The sequence below is a fragment of the Lytechinus variegatus genome, chromosome 3 (assembly GCF_018143015.1).
Source record: "Lytechinus variegatus isolate NC3 chromosome 3, Lvar_3.0, whole genome shotgun sequence".
Lineage (NCBI taxonomy): Eukaryota > Metazoa > Echinodermata > Echinoidea > Temnopleuroida > Toxopneustidae > Lytechinus > Lytechinus variegatus.
In genome coordinates, this window is record NC_054742.1 from 4,621,695 (window position 1) to 4,644,218 (window position 22,524).

Genomic DNA, 22,524 nt, shown 5'->3' on the forward strand with positions numbered 1-22,524 from the left:
CAAGCATTGTAAAATCTAGGGTTACATTCTAGGAAAAATAAAAGGGAAAATGAGAACGTCTCCAAACTCTTTGAAATCATCAGAAACATTAGGTGGACGATGTGTCATCACACGTATCACAAACATTAGAAGCACGATAAGAACCTAATGTCACCCAGACGCCATACATTAATGATATTAAATCAGAGTATTATCGCTCAATTGGTTCATTATCTATTCTACTGGCAACATGAATCATGCGTGTAAATTCCATATTTAATACAGACGCCTCGACACCACATCCCTTCGTACGCCATGATGCCAAAGATGACAATGGCCATGATCACCATTAAATTGGGGGGAAAATAGGTCGCATGATTATTTGACTTGAAGAATGAAAGCTTGCAGTTATAGTATTATTATTATTAGTAGTAGTCTCATCATCATCATTATCATAATTATTATTATTATTAATATTATCATCATCATCATTTTTATCCTTGTTTTATTCGGAAAATACCAAAAATAAATGAACATTGAAATAGTCAATTTAACCATGGAACACCGGGAACCAAGAAAGTTAACTAATTATGACAATTGCTTTCTGTTTATGATAGATCTATCTTTATCATAACATATTTGATTAATTGTATTCTATAAGTATATGTTTAGTATTCAGGCAGAGTATATGGATTCAAGATTTGATTACCACCAATTATCTTCCCCGTAAATACAACATCTTTCATGATAGATTGACCTAATTATAATACTCTAAGAAAATAATACACAGAGGCGTTTTGTATACCTTTTGATCCTCCTCTGTATTTATGTTAAAAAGAATTCCGAGGGATGTTATTGATGAGCTTCCTCCCTTTTCATTACACTTTTAAGCCCTTTATCATTGAGCATCATTATTTTCCCCTTTCTCATCTTTATTCATTGATATTTTAGATGAATGTTCAATTACTACGGAGGAAGGAGGAGCAGGCGAGGGATTAGTTTGAAGTCATCGATCAACTCATCCACAAATTATTCCTTCTGAAAAGAGCACCCTATTAACAGCAGAAAAAACAGGTGAGAGAAAATTATGAGAATGGAATATTATAGAATTGCAAAGGCATCGAGGAAAAGAAACTTTCCCATTTTGAGTCTTTAAGTTTGTACTTTAAAAATTGTTTTAAAAAAGAAAATCAACAAAACTTACCATATTGCATTTAATTCAATGAATCAAACAAATTGCTGCCACTATCGAGGATATCATAATTTTCCCAAGCTTAAATTCATTTTCTCCCTTTGGAAATAATTATCCCTTAACTGTATTTGTCAGAACATTACTTTTAAGAACAACGCTCTTTGATCTGTCTCAGATGGTCTTGTAAACAAACTCAAATTAATATATCAAACTCAATTGCTTCTTAATGTCTGGCTTGTATTCTGAACCTCGATTTAACATGGATAATAACCAAAATCTATATTAGTGATAATGGCCTCCTGCGGTCTATAAAGATCGTGATTATATAAATCCTTGCAGGCTGTCCTGCTGGCGAACTTCTTTCTCTTGGTAAACAAGTCAATGCGCGAAAGTCACTCTTTGCCGCAGAAGCTGTACTTCTATTTCGTCTATTCTTCAATTTTGTATGTCTCCCATTGTCTTAAGGCGCCCAGTTAGGGAACTACTTCTACTTGACATTTTAGTTAGAGTTCCTGGTTCCTCCCAGTGATCTGTATTTATCCCAAGACCACGTATATCCGCTTAATCACTTTTCTTAGGCGTAGTTGAGGGCGAACAGTGCTTCTCTTACCACTGCTAGTTGTCCGTAGAAGATTTCTTTCACAACTCTGCCATCCTTCATGACGTTGTACCTGCATTGTCTGAAGATCTGGAGATAGTGAACATGCTTTGAAGGTCGGCAAGAGAAGGAACTTGTAACAGTATGAGAGACCTTTCTTCTATGAGGCTGTCAGTCTCTTCTCTTCTTTGGCAGAGATTATCAATGTATAAGTAATATAGTACATGTGTTGAGTACACCATCTTTATCTTGGCTGGGAGTTTGACGTTCTCCCAGACTCATGTAGTTAGGCGAGAGGATGTTCCTACTTGTTGAGTTCTGTATCAAGTTTGAGATTCTGGTAGATGGTTAATCCAAGTTATGTTTCACATCTTCTCTTAGTGACCAATGGTGATAAAAGGCAATGCCTCCGTACCCTGTCTCATGACATAGTTTTCAGACTAATTGGTCAGACCAAAATATATGCCTTGGAGAGAAGATCCACTGGAGTCTGTAGTTTGGTATGAGTTGCGACAGCCTCATCAAAGTCTGTTGCACTCATGTATAGACATGATAGTGCTACTCTTTCTGTTTCTACTAGTGCATATTATATTAGCAGTTCTATCCATCAGCTCGTACGCTAAAGAGTAGATAATCTCATAATAAGTTCTGCTTTAATAGAAGCATTAGTAGTATGCATTCAAAAGTTTAAGAATTGAAAATGTCAATGATTTTTCAAGCATTTCCAATATTGTTTGTTCTTGAAGCGCAAAACGAGTAAATCGCTCGCTTCCTTAGATATGAACGTATTCAAGGCTTTACGAGAAATATTTAAACGTTGATTTGGGCTGATATTTATCATTCGACGGACCAAGTTGGGTAATATTTCTTAAAGCTGGTGTGAGAGAATTTCCTTGTGATGGAGCAACTTTATGGAAATGTCTGATCCCTAGATGAGTTGGTCTTGTCAGTGGTTTGAGAGAGATTTCTTGATCCCTAGATGAGCTGGGCTTGGCAGTGGTTTGAGAGAGATTTCTTGATCCCTAGATGAGTTGGTCTTGGCAGTGGTTTGAGAGAGATTACTTGATCCCTAGATGAGTTGGTCTTGGCAATGGTTTGTGAGAGATTTCTTGAACCAGAAACATGGCATTATGATAAAAGAACATGATTATACACCCATGATAAGATGAAATCAAACACGCAATTAGAATGAAAGCTGTTTCAAAAACATAGAAAACGTGCATAAGTATATGTATTTTAGAGTGTGTATTTGTGTGTGTGTAGCTTATTAAATAAAGAAATACATAAGCATATAAACAATTTTTGCAAAATAATATACATGACATGTTCATATTAAGTTTCCAACATAGGCACAATTGTATTTGATTTATAATGATGTGATTTTTGATTGAAAATATCATTAAATGTTATTATGCATTTTAATACATTCCTACATGCAGACTATATGAAATAAAAGTTATATCCATGAAAGTATGTGAAGAACAAAATTGAACGCCTAGGGGCTGAATATAGTGTTGATTGTATATGTCTCGCCATATAGATCTGCGCTACTAGCTCATCAAAGACGATCAAGGAAGGTAGGTACCATACTGTCGACCGTCAACAAGGGGATTTATGGAGGCACTTGACCATAGAACTCATTTAAAGGTCACCTCCAAAAAAACCTGGCTAGGGATTTGCGGCATAGTTTTCATGCAAGGCATGATAAACCACATCGTTAGATTGTCACCACGATCGTTTAGAATGCTAATATGAGAACCTGTTGAAGGGTAATGATTCACATGACGTAAACAATAGAATACATCTTTTCATCACAGTTTGATTTAATGAATGCTCCGAGAAAGAGAAGTTAAATACCATTGCGTAATGATATGACAACGTAGAGGCCAGTACTAACAGCTTAATAAATGAAATTTAAAAAAAAATGATTCCTGTATATAAATACTTTAAAGGTCAAGTCTACCCAATAAAATGTTGATTTAAATAAAAAAGAGAAAAATCAAACGAGCATAACGCTGAAAATTTCATCAAAATCTGATGTACAATAAGAAAGTTATGACATTTTCAAGTTTCGTTTATTTTTCACAAAAAAAGTAAAATGCGCAGTGACATGTAAATGAGACAGACGATGATTGTATTGTTTGAATTGTACAATATTTTCATTTTTACACATTTGACAATAAGGACCAAATTGATTGATCCATATAGAATTAAACAATGCTAATTTCACATGTTCAGGGAGGAATTAATCGTTGCTTCATTTAACAATGAGGAGAAAATTAGAATATTTCATATTAATGACGTCATCAGTCTCCTCATTTGCATACTGACCAGGATGTACATATAACTGTTTTGTGAAATTAAGCGAAACTTTAAAATGTCACAACTCTCTTATTTTACATCCGATTTTGATGAACACTCCAGTGTTATGCTTGTTGTATTTTTCTATTTTGGTTTAAATCAGCTTTTTGTTGGAGTGGGCTTGTCCTTTAACTGTTCTTTACTGTTATTTCCCTTTTCTCTAGCTTCTTTTCTTTTTTCTACAACTCTTTTTTTTCTATTTATTTATCATTTTTATTGTCTATATCATTTCCCCATGATTAACAACCTCTTGGGATAAAATTAAAGGGAAAAAGTCCTGGGGAAAGAATATTGCTTTTCCGGTTGGCAATGGATTTTGCATTTATTGACGTTTTATAATTATGGTCTTCAATTGCTTTTAAAGAGTGAGCAGAGTGTTTCTTGTTCTCTATAACTGTTTTCATTTGATGTCATTGGATTTAGAGATAGCAATGTGTATGTACATTTATACATGTATGTATGTATGTATGTGTGTGTATGTGTGCGTATGTATGTACGTGTGTATTTATACCTGTAATCTGTACACATGATACACATCGGTCTTCATTCCATTCGATGTTGTTCTTTTTTATTAATCAGGGTTATTATTAACTAGAGGGAAAGTAGCTGAATAATTAGGAAAACGTGGCTTGCGTTGATTTTGCTATTAACAATTTTTGGCATTGTGTACGATTCATGTGTAAGTTAAAAGTAAGAATTTAAAAAGGAGGTTGATTTGACGATCACTTCGGAATTGTCCTTGTTCTTGTTTTCACAAAAACAGACAGCAATCTCAAGTTACGTGGTTTACCAAAAAGAGTTCAACGAACGGACAATTATATTGATCCAAAGTCTATCAAAGTGTTTAGCAGTCAGTCGTGGTGAGTTTACCTCTTATTATTATTACATACAGCATGTGATCAAATGAGGCACCGTTGCTTGACCATTTGAAATCCAATTACAAAATTATCCTACGTTCATTTTTATCATTCCTCTGCAATAGGGATAATGAATTGATAATGAATTACCTATGTACGCAATACATTATGGCGTGTGGTATACCAACCATGCGTTAAAAAAATATACTCACCACTTTAGATATTTAACCCATTATCAATAAGCAGCTTTGGACTAAGAAACTATATTGTTGAAGACACAAAATTATTGTGGCTAAAATTCACCGAATAACACTGAAAAGCGAATCCGAACTGTAACCTAATTTTATTGATAAATAAAGAAAAAAATTCATCATGATATGCCTTGATGATGAACAAACGGAAATTTACACAAACTAATGATTTTTTTTAAATATACATTTATAAGAGTGAAAATCGATGTTATTCAAACAATTTTATAGTTTTAGATTAATCATCTGAATGATGAAATTACACTATCATAACTGGAAATACCATAACATCACGACTCTTTAGGCCTATATTTCATTAGGTGTACCCAATCCTAGATCATTTTCTTCTTTGATTATCAAAATAGGAAAATTTATTACAGGGATCAACAATACTAATAAACCAGTTAATCACCTTCTATCAATAAAACCTTGAGAAACAAATCTAAAGATATTTGAATAAGCTATTTACATGGCTTATGAATGGATAGTAAGGAAATTCTGGTAAATTCATCACGTGATAGCGGGAGGACAGTCCTCAAAGTCTATCCTACTGTCATTTTGGTAAGAAAGGTTTTGTTAACATTACTCCAGTGTAAATAGGTACAGACAGGAACAAATTCAGTGAATGCTTTAATAATTTTAAATAGTTTTCAATAGCTAACTCTGGTAATGCTGAATTTGAGCTATAGCTTTCGCATAATGCCCAATATCAATTGCTATTACAAAAAGGTAAAGATAAAAATAGCTAAAAATAAGTATAAAAGACTCTTTTAGTCTCTTATTCAGAGATAGTTGTGTTGGGAAAACTCTTGTTAGATTTCATTCATTTTTTTCATATCATGTGTCTGTATCATTTTTCAAAACGGATGTCTACTTTTGAAAGCCCCCGGGAAAATTGTAACACTTTTCTATTTCATTAAGACCTTTGAGAGAAATGAGCTGTAGAATACTGAATGCCTGGGATGTGATTGTGAGCTAAATATCCCGAGGAGGTGGTACACATTCCATATACATTTGATACAATACGTTTTTCCTTGTTGTTTGTGGATATGATGACCTATTTCGTACATTCTAACATTGCACTGGAATCGTGCATAATGCAGGATACTTGAGATTGTATTTTCTATGCAGAATATTATCAGAATTATCATGGCAATACATGTCTATTTTAAGCCTCAAAAACTTTAAATCAATCCCAATAATGCAATAATCTCTGAGTCAAAAAATGAAGAAGGAAGACAAACAAAAATTTAAAAAATAAAGATGAGAAGAAGAAGAAAAGGATTTTTCTTGTCATTTTTTAGTCACGTTTTAATGGAAATTTCAACTTGTCTTTGGTATCATCTGAGTGGCTAAGAAATTATTCATTGAGACAAAAAAGAATAAAATTTATGAAAAATGGATCTAACCCTTTTTGCAAATGAGCTCGTCAAAAGAGTTTGTTTTCAAAAGGGGTTAGATCCACTTAAGTCCTCTCCGAGAAAATCATTTTGTTTTATTCTACCATATTGCGATATTATGCGAAACTAGATTGTAATAATACCCTACCATGTGTACATAAAATTTAGTATAAACGAAAACTGCCTGTCTTCATTTATGTTCTTTTTGTGATGGGAATTGAAAGTTTTCTTTGGCATCATCTTGTAGAGCTACTATAGATCTATACACTGTGACAAAATAAATCAAATTTGATGAAAAATGGATCTAAACCCTTTTGCAATTGAGCTCTTCATTTATGGAATATTGTCTTTATTATTCCTTTTTGTCTATGAATTAACAATATTTGAAATTTAAAGTAACTTAATGATACGTTATCCCCATAAGAGTCGCTTTCCGTACTGCGTCTATAAATGTGGAAAAAGAAGTCTGACCAAGGAGATTTAGATGATGTTTGAAGGTTTACATGGTGGTATGAGTAATCGCGGGAGATTTAGCATCTGATCTCCATGGCTAAACCAAAATTCATTTATAATCTACATACGTGCGGAAATCATTATTTAGATTCAGGTATCGTAGCAATCTTATTTTTCCAAGGCCAAAATCAAGTTCTGCATGCACCGTCTCAACATCGAAAAAAAAATATTCGGTAGGAAGAATGTGATAGAACTGTCTGAATCTAGTCAAATCAAGATGGCAGAGGAGACGGGGCGAGACTTCAGGCTTACAACATGAAATGAACAAAAATTTCCATATTTGATAGGTGGAATATCAGGGGACAGGGTATATCTAGGTACTTCTTCTATACTGTTATTATGCTATAGGGGAATTGAAATGAAGGCCACGCATTGCATTCTTATCGATTCTCCTTCCACTTGTTACAGTCATTTCTAGTTTTATGCAACTACAAGGCGAGATATTGGTGGCGTCTGAACAAGAGTCACGTCTGATACTGTTCGAGAATTTATTTGTTTAAAACCGAACGCTACGCTATCGCATTACGGTAAATTTGTTCTAGATCAGTGTTTCATTACCATTAATTATGATGATAATAAAGACAATAATCTGTTTTTATATGGCTCTTATCACTTAAAAAAAGGTTCTGCAAGTGTTTCATATTAATTGCGATTTCATATCAAAACAGAAAATGGAAAATTTTCGTTTGGCTTGTGCAGTTGTACATCCATCGCTCATTCTTTTCTTTGAAAAAAAACGATATCATTTCATATATTCAAATATACTTTACAATCATTTTTTTTTTAAATGAGTCATTGTTTAAAGTCCTTCAGGAAGTAATGTTCATTAACTCTTAATCATCGATGTGATCAAATAACATGGTATAAAACTGTCGACGTAATCTGTTTGTGCATAAACGCTTTCATCCTATACCATTTTCATTATTGTAATCATAACGTAATGTATTTATGCCAATACAGCATCTCCTCAGTTTATGAACCTGTTTTGGTAAACGTCAATTACAATTCATGAGATCAAATCTTCTACTAGAATATTTATCAATAAGTGGAATTATGAACGGATATTATAGATATGTGAGGAGTTAAAAGTACAATTATGGTATTGTTTTCTAGTGGAACATTACCTGTTAGACAAAATTCATTATGGTATGTGCCAAACCTTTCTGTAGATAAAATGGTAATCACTTAACATTTCCTTATCAAAACTATTTAAGCCCTGTAACAAACATGCAGCACAGTAACTATTGGGTCCTTCATAGTATACTTCCACACCACCACATGTCATGAGATAAATGTTCACTGTGCTACAGATCACGCGTCAGGCACCAAACATGAGGCGACATGCTGTTTCAACCTCCTTATAATGTCACTCGTTACGGACACAAAGACCCCTTGACCCAAGTTAGTACACTACCACCTCTCCATATCAAACAGAATATAAAATAAAAATTAAGATGAGATCAAAATATTTTCTAATACCACTTTATAATTATTCTTAATAACATGTTTCTATCATCAGTAATCTTCTTATTTTCCCACGTGCATTGGTTATTTACCAACACTATACCTCTATTGGTCGGATAGAATCTTATTACGTTTGAGGTAATCAGTCAGTTTTACTTCTCTAAGTATTACCCACGGGAATTTGAGAAAACTTAATTTTCTTTCAACAAACCGACACACGTCACGTTTTGCCTTGAAGTGTGGTATGTTGGTTGGCACGAATGAGTTAAGTTAAAAAAATGATTTGAAATAAGAATTCTTAACACTTGGGGATAGTCAGATATATTCCGTGGGCAGAGTTGTCATCTCTTTTGGTGCCTATTCTGTGTGCCGTGTCACAGAATCTGTTCTAATTCCTCATTTGATTTATTTCCCATTTTCTTCTTTTCATCATTATAATCTTCACCATTCCTCCACGTCGTCTTGTTCCAATGCTTGTTCTTATTATTCTTGATCTTTTTATTAATTATTTAGCATTCTTCTTCTTTTTTCGTATTCTTCGCCATCTTATCTATTTTGCATTTTGTTAGAATACTCTTAACTTTCATTCTTTCCTTTTTTGCACTTGTCCAAATGGTATATCATGAAGCCAGAATGTGTAGAATTCTTTCTTTTTTTAACTCTGGAAATGGTTGATACATGGATAAACCGCTAAAGATGGTGAGACACTATTACCTAATGTGATTTGGAGAAAAGTGACTGTTCTTTATATTCAAGCTGGCGTCCTTGCACTTCATGACATTTTGCAACCACATAGTGGTTGGAGCATATTACCTACGAATGGCCGTTAATGTTTCTAAAAATGTCGTTGAACATTGTTTAAAAAAGAAAATGAACGGTGCATTATTCTTTGTATTCTATATCAAATTTAGTCTGGTGCAAAGGAGAGATTATAAGGCAATTCAATAGCTGTATCATTATAGTTATTGTAAGTATAGTACGCAATATACATGTATATCAATGATAACGATAGGTATTTGTGTAGAACATACTTGTTCATGTTAGTATGTGCTCAAGGCGCAACTATGTAATACTAGTATGAATACAGAATATATAACGAATAGACTTAGACTGTTATGGATTTAAAAACAAAATCTTTTTGAAAACCATAGGCGTTCAACAGTCTAGTTCAATTCTTGAAGAAAAGAATGTTTGGGTTCGATTTTACCCATTTGGATAAAAAAGAAAATGAATCTATCAATTTCTCAGGCTCTTTTTTTATTCTGAAAAGTTTACGTTCGTTCAACCTGAAAGGTTGAAAGCTCGGGATAGAAAAAAAATAAGAGAGCGACTTTGCAATGTTGAATCTTTCTTGTGGGTGAGATGATCGTTTGCCAGGAACATGTTGGTATCATCATCTGGGGAACGTTTCATCAATATTTTCATCCAACAAGTTGTCAGATCTGACATCTCTCCTTGATTCTGATTGGCTGAGAGGCACTATTCCAATGGTAACTGTCGGATAAACTGGTACTTGTCGGATAAAATGTCCGACAAGTCCTTTCATGAAACGCCCCCCGGCTCGTAACCACAGGCAATATCGAATCAAAGACAAGAGGTCAAATTAAGTGAACATGAATTATGTGATACTAAAGGATAAGGCCAGTCTATACGTGATCCGCAGCTGTGCATTATTGATTAGGTATCGGCTTGTCAAACATATATATATATATAATTTTTAACCGGAAGTGTCTTGGTTATACTAGAATGGGCTAGGGATCTGAAACACGCATGACCAGAGAGTGATTGATCAACTATATTGTTAATGTTGTTTTGGGGAATCAATATTCACATAATCTTAAATTGTAAAGTCCATCTCACTTGTAATTAGATTTTTTTAATATAGAGTCTATCGAGTTTACAAAACATTGAATTTTTTCATCAAAAATAAATTTATGGGATTACAAATCAGTTAAATGAAAAAAAATCAATAGTTAAATGAAAAAAAATGAATAGCAAATGAAAGAGAGAGAGAAAAAAAATTGGGGGTCCAATGATATTTGGTACTTTACTTTAAAACTTTAAAAAAGTATATTTCAAGTTATGTAGAGATTACAATGAACATGATTGCCTTAGAAATATCACACACACACATCATTATTTAATCCCAATTAGTTACTAAAAGGCTATTCCTCATGTTCACGGCCGAATCAATGAATGTTTTCTTTATAAGACAAACGGATGTACATGTATTTCAGATTTCACATAACAAATTCATTAGAAGTAGTGGCTGATAGGTAAGGTAGTCTTGGCCTTAAAGCCAAAAAAAAAAAGAAGTTCACACCTAGTTATCAATAATGCACATAGCATTTCCATTTATATCAAAGCATTGTAGATTAAATGCCATGCTCACGGGCATAGCTGCCGCAGCCGAGGATCGAAGCCCGAACTTTTTCGTGTATAGCCAGGCGCCTTAGACCACTCGGCCACGGCACCTCCACTATACTATTATCGATTCGATCTTTTGCAATCGATGAAGATTTCCGTTTTGGTGTAACCTGCTACTCAGTACCTTGCATTCATTTAACCATAGAAAAAATACATGTCAAGGGTTCCGTTTCATAAAGATGTGTCATAATAACAAATGCACAATTTCTAGAACAAGTTTACCGTTATCAGATTGAATGATATCAATGGTTATTGCAAACTTGTTATTATAAAAAGTCTTATAAAACAGGTCTCAGGTTTTTTACGGCCTGACCAATACAACCTCCTTCCGAATAAACTCGCCTTTGAAGCACCCAAATTTCTTTTTGAATTGCTTCCGATTGCTTATCAAACATTTACTAAAAGAATTTCCTTTACCAATAAAATGAATTGTAAAAAAAAGTTATAGTCTGTATTCGTTGGGTGACGCCAAAATTCTATAAGTCTTGATGAAACTTGTCACCCATAACGAGCTTCGATAATTGTCCTTTGGTGTTCAAGGTATTCTGGTCTCTAAATATCAACTATATAGTTAGAGGAGACGGATGGGATATTTTAATCATTATTGAAACGATACCGGATGCAAAGTTATTGCAGAAAATTAAGTTTTGATTCCAAATAAACTTTGACTGTTCCTCATGAATGAATCTATCATCTTACCTGAGGTTTAACAATTTTCTCTCAGGCTAAGATTTTTCTATTCATGGATACAATACTTCCTTTAAAACGAAATTCCCCTATTCCATCTTGAAATTATATTACCACCTTGGTAGTTTCCTGGCATTTAGTGGTATGTAGAATAGTCAATCATATCAGAATTGTCATTTTACTTTTAATATTCATAGCAATCACCATTTTCACTGTCTTAAAATAGTTTATGATGGATGTTATCTTAATTATTTTCATTATTTGGTGTTGACCATGTAGACATTATTATTGAATACCTTTTATATTTCGTTATTCCTCTCTAATGTTGTTGAAAAAACACATTCAGCCTTTGACTCTTCTATTAAAAAAATATTTGCGCAAAAGTGCAAGTGGATTTCAAATGGAATAGGATTGATCGATAAAGTTAGATTATCAATGTTAATCCAACTATAAAAACAAATTTTACGCTTATTTTAATGAGGATTATCTAAATTTTAAAGGAGAAAATATCACGAAATCGTCACCATGACTATCAGAAATTCTGGCATATCCGTATAAGTAGTATTCAAACGATGTTTATGCTAACTTCGGCATTCATTTCCAAACAAAAATTATGATTTTTTTTTCTGAGGATTCCGATTGGAATAAATAACAATATCTACTCCCGGTCAGTTGCCAAAAGAATAAGTGAGAAAGGAAGAAAATATTGACTAAATAATTTCGTATTTTGCAAAGTACAGTTTGAGAACAAGACTTATTAATTCATCGGGGCTATCGGATTTAGACCTATTGTCTGGTTGTGCACAATAATCTTTGCTTGAACCTCAATTAAAATTACTTAAAAGTCGATTGACAGTCGCATAGGCTTACTACACCAAAATTTTCCCCGATAAAGTTGATTTTCTTGACTCATGTTCCTATGGGGTCCTAGAACAAATTAACCTTAGGGTTAGGGTTATGGAACAAATTAAGCAATTTTGCTAATTTGCATAAGTCTAAAATGGGCGCCAGATGCCATCTTGGAAATATGTAACCCTTTTGAACCCCTTGCTACTGAAGGATGAGGAATACCTCCTTTTAGGTATTTTGGGATGTGTAAAATCCATTTCTATTATCAATTTTGCCATATGAGGTCACCTTTAGGTCATATCCAAGATGACTGCCAGACGCCATCTTAAAAAAAATGAACCCCTTGCCCCAGAGTAATAATTAGTACCTCTTTTTAGGGGTTTCGAGGTTTGTACACCTGATTTCTGTTATCTATTTTGCAATATAAGGTCATCTTCAGGTCGGACCCAAGATGGCCAACAGGTCGACGCCATCTTGAATAATTAACTTTTGAACCTTTTGTCCCAGAATAATGACGAATACCTCTTATTAGGGGTTTTGGGGTGTGTCGAATCCTTTTCTGTTATCAAATTTATAATAAAATTCATAATAGTGATCCCATTCATTGAGGATTAGTGATGTTCAGCTTGACCCATAACGATGCATATACACTGTTACAAATACTTTAAACAACGCTGTTTACTATGTGAATCGCACAGTAGTCGTTTAAACAGTTTAAACACGGGTTTAAAATCTTAAACAACAATGCTTGAATTATTGATAATCAAATATTTGAATTTAAACTTTGTTGTTTAAGATTTTAAAAACCCGAAGCAACTACTGTGCGGTTCACAGAGTAAACAGCATTGTTTAACTTTATTTTTAACAGTGTACCGTGAATGAAATCATTCATTATTCTGTATACAGGTACTTAGCAGAAGAAGAAGACCGATAGGTTAACCAAATTAAATTCATTCAAGTTGTATTTGTGTTAATGTGAAATCAGAACATCCTTTCCAAAGACCGTAACCTCATATCAGTGGTCGTTCAAATTCAAACACCTGCTAACTTACTATCACCTCTCTTTACCGTAGAAACCACATCTCATTTAATGATAAAAACGACCACAATATTATCGAACGTCAAGGATACTAATAGAACATGATACATATTCAAGATGTTTTTTTTTCTTTATGAAGTTTGTCTTTCGTCTGGATCGAAAAGACAGAAATGGTTCTCATGAGAATAAATCTTCATAGTTCAAAGAACAATCAAAACCAAAGTCAAGCGAGAGAGAGGCAGGTTATATAAAAATAGTGCCATGATTATAGTTGATTAATGGTGCACAATAAATCAACTTCCATCCAACCTACGTTACATTATTCAAAATAACGAAATTGCTTTAATCTGTCTGGAGTCTGTTTCTTTGGTTGCATAAGAAATAAAAAAGATTGATTCTTTCATAAAATTGTTTTAATATAATTCTGAACAATGGAAGGGGAGAAGCTATCAAGATAACCATTCCCAATCGTGAGTACAAGGCAAACTCAAATTCAGATATTAATGGTGAAAATAGAAAATTATGTCTTCAATGAAAAACTTAAGACAAATATTAATAGTTCAATAGTACAGCCATCATCTCTCCTTAAGAAAAATGTTTGGTCAACGAAATATACGTACCATGCCTCTTGAGAATTGACAGAACACTTCTTTTCTATCTTTCGGATGTTGATTGGAAGGAAGAAGATTGAATTTGTAGCATGAGACACGTCCAAGTCATGTTTAAGATAGAAACGTGTACTTTCTTGAGACGGTGAACCCTCTCTGTGTACGTGTGGAGTACTGTATCTTTCATGGTAAATGGTATCTACGGGAGATGTAAACATGAGGGAGTGCCAACTCGAGTGTCTTTCAAGAAGAGCAAATGTATACTTTACACCTGTCAGTAGGTATGTTTGTGTTATCATCGATATAAAACTATCCAGTCTCCTCAAAAAGAGTTGTGTTTGCTTTGTCGAGAAGTTTGTTTCTCGATTCGCAAATTTGTATCACATTTCAACATTAAGGTGACAGGGTATTAGCTGCTACCATCGCCAGTCCATTAGAGGTCCAATTGGCTCTCATGAGTCCAATCAAAGTGCCGTAAGATAAGAGCACAGCAGAGGGTATTTTATCGTCCCCGTCCCCACGAATTTGAGATTTTCAAGGAAAGATGAAAAACAAACCCACTTCAGATACATATTACATTTCACATTCTACGTCATTTCGCGAACGCTATTTCACTATCCATGCAAATAGTGTCAAAGTTTTAATTTATTCATATTAGTATGCCCAGTGGCGTACCAGATTAAATCTCTTCAGGAGGGGCATTTTTATGATAATTTTATAAAGAGTGTCATCAAAATAATGTTTGGGCACTCTGAAATCCCTGCCCCCATTCCCACATCCTCGCATACGCTAATGGTTTGTCCCAGATATGTCTGAGAAAAAAAGGAACAAAAGTGAATGAACGATATGTATTCCTCTGTAGATATAAATAAATCATAAAATAGTAAATTCATGTATGTAATATAAATAATGAAAACGAAACATAACTTGATAATCATAAAAATAATATGGAATAGATTAGGTATTTCAAACTATTATTGATTGCAATTTGTTAGTGTGTTTTTTAATTAAGGAAGGCGCATAGTTGTACCTCAAATATCAAGTTTGCTATGGTAAATCTGTTTCTGTATTGACGTAAACCTTGAAATTGCTTGTCATTTTTATTCTATGAGCGTACATTTTCTGATATAACAGAAAAACTATCTAAAGTAAATCAAATGAAATATACTGTAGAGATTTGAAATAGACCCGCTATAGTATTTATATTTCTATGATATAGTTCGAGAAAATATTCCTTAATCACATGTGACACTGCTAGTCTCAATTGCAATTATGTTTTAAACAGGTTGCCCTTAGGCAAGTAATGAATTTGCTTATTCACATATAGTACACCTTTCTTCTAATGATTATTCTAAAGCTATAATTGGATCTAGGGTAAATCATGATTGGATAGTAATTAGAATGATAGATTTATTTCGGAATCAACCACGACAGAACAAAATTATTTAGTCATCCTAGACGTCGATATGTATATAAAAAAAATCTCTTGCGTTTTCTCCCTCCCTACATGCCCTATGTCTCTGACTATATGTGTATACTGTCATACCATGCATACTTTATTTTTCACTGCCCTGTCTATTTCAAGCGTGTCTGTATATTACAATCAATAATATAATTTGCCAATTTCAGCAGTAAATATGTAAAATGGTCCGTTCCGTTTCGATTGGTGGTACTCGGGATTTTTTTTTAAGCTGAATAACTCTCACAGAAAACTAACGAACATCCAAATGTACATCCACAAATTAAAGCGCAAACACAAAACAATTAAATAATCTCAGTTATTGTACTAAGAGCCGGGCTATTTATCCTATGTATCGGTCATGCTCATTTTATGAAAATTGTCATTTTACCTGGTGTTTACTACCATTTTACCGCACTTTCAGACTTTGTACATGTTTCCGGTCCCACAACTTCTCACTCGCCCACACCCAACACAAATATTTTCACAAATAAACTGTTTTCCCAACATGACAATATCTGAAGAAAATAGTATAATAGAATGAATTGCCTAAAATAACAATAAATAAACTTAACTTTCGTAACAGTCGATCCACAAAATCTTAGTCCAAAATCACTCAAAAAGATGAGCTGGATTTAGGTGCAGGAGGAGCATAATTAACCACTGGTTGCCAAACCATAAACGATACTCGTCATCAATACATTTCATTGGCATAAAACATCCACGTTACGTGGCCCCGGGATCTGATATTATGGTAGTAGGTCACGTGGTTAATGAATCGACTATTAATGAAAGGTGTTACAGTTGCAGCTACTACCCAAATCGGATCCCTTGGGGCTCGGAAGCGAAAAATGTTTTCTATTTCTAAACCTTTATGGGTAAAATAAAGTTTTACAGTCCGATCCTTATGGACGATCAAACTTTTATGCGTCATCAGACTTGTCATGATATTATGTATACAATCTCAAATAATGATAAACAAACTTGTTATGATGATAATGTCATCTTGAACTTTAATCAATCGTCAACAAATTAATAACTATTTTATCCGTAACAATATGAATAGTAAATGTTTTTTCTTCAACATACTACTATTAAATTTTCTATAAAACAATAATTACAATACAATGTAATCAATTTTGGGAACTAAAAAATGCTATCATCTGTAATTTATTATTGAAGCCTTGCTATTTGCCTCACGCGTGCATGTTATTCTCAAAATTTTGAATGTATCCTTTAAGAAGATACTTTACACCTAACGCTATTACAATCTTGTTTTTGAACGATGCATCTATTGCTATGCCGGAGGTCTTCTACGAGATTTGATTGCTGTAATGTTACTTTTATCAAATCATCTGAAGAGATGTGTCGGTGTTATCTTGTCTACATTTAATAACAGTCAATTGATACGCTTTAGTCTTGAAAAAAAAATCACGCCGTTCACTGAAGGTTGAGCCATTGAGATATTCTTGCCACTATTTATAACTTCATTACGTTATGAAAAACGAATATTAAGGATAATATTTAATGGTTGTAGGCATTTTGATTCCAGCATATATTCAGTCACTACAGTATTTTATGAAAATTAACGCAAAGCTAGCTGTAAGTGTCTGAGAAGTGATGAACTCACAAACAAGAATTTTACCCGAGATATTCATTTAAAATTGGATATATATATTTTCACAATAGTAATTCATGTCATTATCATTATTATTATTATTATCTTATTCAGCACTTTCAGAAAAAAAACGAGGCAACATGTACAATGCAAGAATAAGAAAGAGTACAAAAAATACAAATAATTTTTTAGACCATTGCTCACCCAACCAGGTAGCCTGGGTAGGGAATATGTCAACTTAATGGCCATGGCATGGCCCACAGGCCTTCCCTCCCACACCCGATTGAGTGAACAAAGATCATTACATATAATAGGGTTACAAAATGGAATAACATAATAGTATAAAACAGGTAAGTTGCACAAAATGAACCAACTTATCTTTAACATAACCATAGAAAACCAGGAATTACAAATATTTTATTAAAATAATTGAGCCGGAATTAATAGGGAACAGTTGAAATAAATAACTTTACAACGCATGAGACACCAAGAACATGTTCAATATTTCCTGATAATATTTCGCCTCTGCATTCAGAGGGAAAGGCTTCCCATACTATGGGATATCTGTGAATTGCAGTCTGGTGAAGCCTCTCTGTTCTTGCCTTTAGGTGTACAAATCTAACATCTCAGAATGTACCTCAGAACGCCTTACACGTATTACAATATTATTCCTTGCGGCATGGCAAACAATCAAGCCATACAACAATTTAACAAAAAAAAGGACACCATCAAGAAGAGCCTCCTAGATTTTAACGAGTACCATTTCAATAATCGCAAACGTTGGTCATATGGCATCTCTTGACGTCGCTGTCTGAGTATCATTCTTGTTGCCCTTCTCCGAACGTGCTCAAGTTTAGCAATATGATTCTGAGTACAGACCATCCAAGCTGACACTCCATAATTAAGGATGGGCAGCACAAGTGACTTGTATAATGTCAGAAGCGCTCGTGAAGAGAGGCCAGCTGACATACGGGATAAGAGCCCTTGCATACAGTTATACCTTGAAACAACATAATTTACATGGTCACCCCAGTTCAACTAGGAATTGAGAAATACATGATACAACTGACCTGTTCTATTACCTCATCTATCATGTAACTAGTATAACCAACATTCTTTTTACGAGGAGCAATTCTCATTGCTTTGGTTTTACTGGCATTAAACTGCATAATAAATCTCTAATAATCTCTAATCAATCTAAATATCAATGTGTCATCTTCAAAAAGCAAGCAATGTGATTGGACAACTCTTACTAGATAATTGATAAACATATTAAACAGTCTCGGACCCAGGACACTTCCTTGGGTATACCAGAAGTAACAATCGCAGGATCTGATTAAGAATTTAATTTCCTTTCTAAGATTTTCAGTTTCTATGTTTTCTTCTCTCAACATCTTATGAAACCAATATCACAAATGCCTATATTAAGAAACAATCATTTGAAGGTTACGACCCCCTTCATTCTAGAAATAATGTCACAGTCACATAAAACCCAACTTCAAACTGCCCGATGGTATATCATTGAAAATATAATGTTAGAGCATGGAGCTATCAAAGTTTTGATCGGTCTACAGTAGGTTTGGCTCGTGTGACCATGGAGCTATAATATGTGACCGCGACATCATCGAAAACTTATCGCGTATCAACTTGAAGTTGTATGAGTGGACGAATGGATTGATGTATGTAATTCATTCCATCACGCCTTCATGCAACTCGTGTGCATTTATCTCTCCTGTTCTTTCAAATTCCTGCGAAAGCAAAGTTGGCTATAGATGGGTTGGTACCTATAGATGCCACATGGTTTCCGATATTTTTTTTTAATTGTCCAGTCATGGTGTTGTATTTTACTAGACCAGAGAAGGCACGTAAAGGAATTATACATTTCATATCCATCTCTTCTGTGTTATAACATCCTGAGGCCTGAGGGAAAGTTTATTGTCTAATTTCAAGTCTACTCAATATGTGGTAAGTAATGTCATTATTGGGAAAACTTCACTGGTAGGACTTGGTAAGAGCGAAACAATGTAGATTAAGCTGATAATTAAACATTCCTGCCAAATTTTGTGTGGTATTATCCTGGAGTGAATAATTGACTGTATTTGAAAAAATACATGGATTGGAACTTTGGTGCTGGAGCAGGCTGGAGATCCGATCGACAGAAAGAAGAACAGCAAACATTTTACTTGAAGAGATAAACAAAACCAACCAAGTTTGGTCGTAAAATAAAGACTTGTATCATATTTGAAATATTATGAGGGCAAATGGGAGGAGGCATGACGTCCTGGGGAAAAGGAAAAAGGGAAGTCAAAACAAATGATAGATGGATAAAATCGGAACGAGTTATCATAGGAAATGGCAAATCTTTGAGAAACATTTAATGTAAATTTGGTTAGGATCTCGACTGATCGATAGAGGAGCGTGAAAAAAGTTTGCTAATGATTTTTTTGGGGGGTTCACAAATAGGAATGATTCGATGGCACATAGTAGTATTGTTAGTATTATGGTCTTGATATATTATTTCGTTACCTTAATAGCCTATCCATTAGTCATGTCATGTTCAAATCAAATCAACACCTATTGCATAATAAATCTCTAATTATTGTCACATATATGTTATGAAAGTTCAAATTTACGTTTTAGACAAAGGGTTTTCTCGACAACCATATAGCTTACCAGAGCTTGTCAGACGTGAAATAGCAAAAATAAGTGTTTAAATGTATTTCATTTAAAAAATAAGTGTTTAAATGTATTTCATTCATTTTATTACTTAAGAAAAGGATAATTGAATACACGATGAATGACCTTTAAACGATTTTAAATCACTCCTTGAGCACTTGTCTACCTTGCTTACCCCTCAAAATTTGTTTATATACTTCACAAGATGTTTACATTTTCTTGTGGGTATCACTAAAAAAATACCCACATTTAATTGATCCTTTATACTTTTAGCATTCAATCTCTTCATTTCTCTGCATTTTGTTCACATTCATCCAGTCATAAATCATTCATTATCTTGAAATCCATTTCTCTTGACTCGTAAGAGTTAGCGATTATTTTATCTATCACGTTTCGACAGAGCTCTAGAGATCCTTTGCGTGTCATATAAAACTATTTACTATCCGTTGATGGATCACAGAGAAGTTCTATGTCATTTCTGAATTCCAATTCCATTTATCATCAATGAATTATGTATTTTTCAGGGATTTAAAAAAAATCAATTTCGAAATTTATGAAGGCAACACTATTAAGCAAGGTGTTGGTGTTACAATGTTAATCGAATATTAAGTGATTTTTTTTGTTCTGATTTGTATTATGGGTTAAAATTTGGTCTTGATTATCAACATGCTAAGTAATTAACATTGTAATAAATGGGGTAATAAACACGTTAATCCCGCGGTTGATTAAAATTATCAGCCGCTAATATCTGTTTTATCATTGTTGTTGTTTATACGTTTGAATATCTTATTTGCATAAATTTCAGTCTCTATATATAGAGCCTATAGGCTTGTCATGCATAGACGTAGAAACTTGTATACAAGGATGATTATGATGTGATTCCAGTATACAATATGCATTGTCCGATATTCCTTTTTGCAACATCTGAAAATTACACATTCATTGACATGGAATATTGTTCATGTACGCAAACAATAGACAATTTTCGACACCGGATACAGCCGGTATTAACAAGGGTCTCCCAGTTGATACACGGAGACTCCATGGTGCATTCGGTAGTGCAGATCTAATGTGGCTTTGAGGACGAACACAGATGATTATCTGTCCGTTTACTCTACTTTACTCTAAATCATTGAACATGTTCATTTTTTTCTCCCGAATATGCCGATACCTCATGGATGGCGTCGGATGAGTAGTCTGTCCGTTTACTCTACTTTACTCTAAATCATTGAACATGTTCATTTTTTTTCTCCCGAATATGCCGATACCTCATGGATGGCGTCGGATGAGTAGGTGTTCACATGGTAATCCTGGACTGTACACGGATGACCCCAGATTAACAATCCGTAAAATCCTTGTAAAAGGATTTTGTTAATGTATGGATTTGCATAGTTTTATATGTAATTTTATTAATGTCTAAACCTTTACAAGTAGTGCGCTTAACTGGTTCCGACATATATTTTACATTCTGTCCTTGCTTTGGGAATTTAGATGAGGAATCTCAAAGAAGATTGTGTCCATACTACTAACAAGCACAACAACCAGAGAAATCCTCATTATAATTATTGGTTTAATACACACCAAAGAACTTTGCAGTCGTTGAAGCTTTAGAGTTGCGACGTTAACTTTTTGACAAGGATAATGTTTTATTTTTATTGCGCATGCGCAAAGCGGATCTAAGAAGTGTAGTTGAAAATCAATGAAACAGACGACGAATCTCAGAGACCTTATCACCTTGGATCAATATCATCATCGAAGTCAAACACGACAGGTTTTATCTATTCTAACCCCTCTCCCTCTTTACCTCTTTGTTACTCACAATTTCTATTTATTTCAATTTCATCTATTTTGGTTAAGTATTTGTGAATAAATAACATTTTGGCCGTATTCTGTAACATGTAGGCCCTATAGTGGCAACACAACTACAGCACGATTACAATGATAAGGTATCTTTACACACATACTACGGTATCTTCACACACCTACTAAAGTATTTTTACTCACATACTAAGGTACCTTTACACACATACTAAGGTATCTTTTGAAAAATACTGAGGTATGTTTAGACACATACTAAGGTATCTTTACACACATACTAAGGTATCTTTACACACGTACTAAGGTACCTTTACACACATACCAAGGTATCTTTACACACATACTAAGGTGCCTTTACACACATACTAAGATATCTTTACACACCTACTAAAGTATCTTTACACACATACTAAGGTATCTTTAGACACATACTTGATGCTATGAATGGATCCTGCACTCCGTAGTATTTTGCGCGTGTTATAGACCTTTAACCTGGCGTGAGCTGGCCAACTTTTGGTTACCTCACCTGAAATATCAAATACTTTAGTCAAATACTCTGACACGTCTAGAATGGGATGACAAAGAATTACCCCCTCCTTAGTGTTAATCTTGGGGATATTTAACAGATGTGCTCAATTTCTATGATAAAGAATTGATTATGATTCATGTCGTAACTTTGCAATGTGTTTTAGTTTTTTACTTACTTCGTAATAACAAAAAAGAAAAAAAAA